A 1,978-nucleotide genomic window follows, 5' to 3' on the forward strand; every position below is an offset into this window, starting at 1 on the left:
TCCCGGGCAAACTCCTGGTCAAGCTCAGGACTTCAGGTGGGAGGTCTGTAGTAGACTCCCCCTGTTGTGTCCCCTGTGCCCTGTTCCCCACAGATTTTAACCCAGAGGGTCTCCAGTCATCCACCCTGGTCACCAATATCAGCTTGCAGGGACATGTAGCTTTTCTTAACGTACAGAGCTACACCCCTACCCCTTTTATCTACACGATCCCTCCTGTACAAGGTATAGCCATCTATAACTGAGGTCCAGTCATGGGTGGAGTCTCCGTTATCCCTATGACATCATAATTATTTGCATTGAGCAGGAGGACAAGCTCCTCCTGCTTATTCCCCAAGCTCCTGGCATTTGTGTACAGGCAGGCAAGTGTCCCCTTGGGGGCTCTTGCCTTGCCCACAGATTGTACCAGGGCTGAGGCAAGGGTGGACTCCCTTAAGTGCCTTGACCCACTGGCTTTGCAAGGGTTGCTCAGCAGGCCAGTAGTGGCGGTAGTCTCCCCGTCCCCCAACGGGCTTAGTTTAAAGCCCGGTGGAGCAGGTCAGCAAGTCTGGCTAAGAGCCTCCTCCTCAGGGGAGAGAGGTGGAGGCCATCTCTTCCCAGCAGCTCGCTGCCTCTCTCACCAAAGAGCGGGCTGTGGTCATGGAAGCCAAAGCCTTCCCGATGACACCAGCACCGCAGTCTTTGATTGACTACGTGGATCCTCCTCTCCCTCCTTGGCCCATAGCCCAAGACTGGGAGGATCGACGAGAACACCACCTGTGCCCCCAGACTCTTTAGCCCCACTCCCAAATCCCTGTAGCACCTCATGACCCGGCTGGGAGCATTCCGAGCTGTGTCATTGGTGCCCACATGAATAAGGAGCATAGGATAGTGGTCTGTGGGCTGGAGGAGCTTTGGGATCTTCTCTGCAATTAGATAATACCTACTTTAGATAGTGCTGTGACACCTTCAATACAAAGATATCAAAATGTTTAACAAACTTTGATTAAATAAATTTTCTAATGAGAGGTGAGAGGGAACCATTATTAACTCTGAGTAGTGCAACATCTAAATAAAATTATATCTTGATCGTATGCACCACCCAACAGAATTTGCAAGCTAGTAAGAACCTTTTGGAAAAATCAAGATACCCCAGGATACAGGCTTGTTTCTAAAGCCATCCAGAACCTCTGCAAATATATTACATTGGCCTTTATTCCCTGTCATAACATTCTCAACGTTAAAGCTTCATTCAAACAACACATTTCCCTGAGTACCTAATGTTGCCTTCAAGAACAGAAAACATACTGTGACCATCTGGTCTCGAACATCCAGTCACGCACCGCGCGGCCCCGGATGTTCAGGGGTGTTCATCTGTCCGTCCCTGCTGTCCCACCGAGTGGCTGTCTCTCTCCCGAGTAGTCTCTCCCCAATCTTGCCTGCCACGACTTTGGATCTTGTTCTAGTGGTGGGTGTCCGGCTGTCAGGGTCTCTCGATTACGGGACAGCAGTATGGCGATCTCCTGCGAGGCTTCACCTCCCCTCTACCTCGTCCTTACACCCTGCCTTGACGGGTTCACGATGTTCTTCAGCCGGTTTCCCTGACTGTTGGGGCTCTGTGTATGCTTGCTGGGATGGATATCAGCCTGCGGGGCCTAACTCTACCTCCAGCAACAGCGCCTAACCACTGCCTTGCCTCCCAGGGGATAGTAACCCCTTCTAGGCCTAAGCAACACTTGGGCTCTAGAGGCCTTGCACCCCAACCCCTCCAAAAGTGGGAAACAAAAGAGAAGTTATTGCTTGCTGGAATTCACCATCCAGCGTAGGGTGTCAAGGGCCCGCAGCAAGGCGGTAGCCCTAGACTTCAGGAGGGCCAACTTCATTGAGATGAGGAGATTAGTGGGAGAGGCACTGGGGTCCTTGAGGGCAGAGGAACTCAGTGTCCAAGACGAGTGGTCGTTCCTTAAGGAAACGATACTCAGGGCCCAAGGGGTGTCCATCC

This window comes from Gavialis gangeticus, unplaced genomic scaffold (assembly GCF_001723915.1).
Source record: "Gavialis gangeticus isolate Ggan-Ray unplaced genomic scaffold, GavGan_comp1, whole genome shotgun sequence".
NCBI lineage: Eukaryota > Metazoa > Chordata > Crocodylia > Gavialidae > Gavialis > Gavialis gangeticus.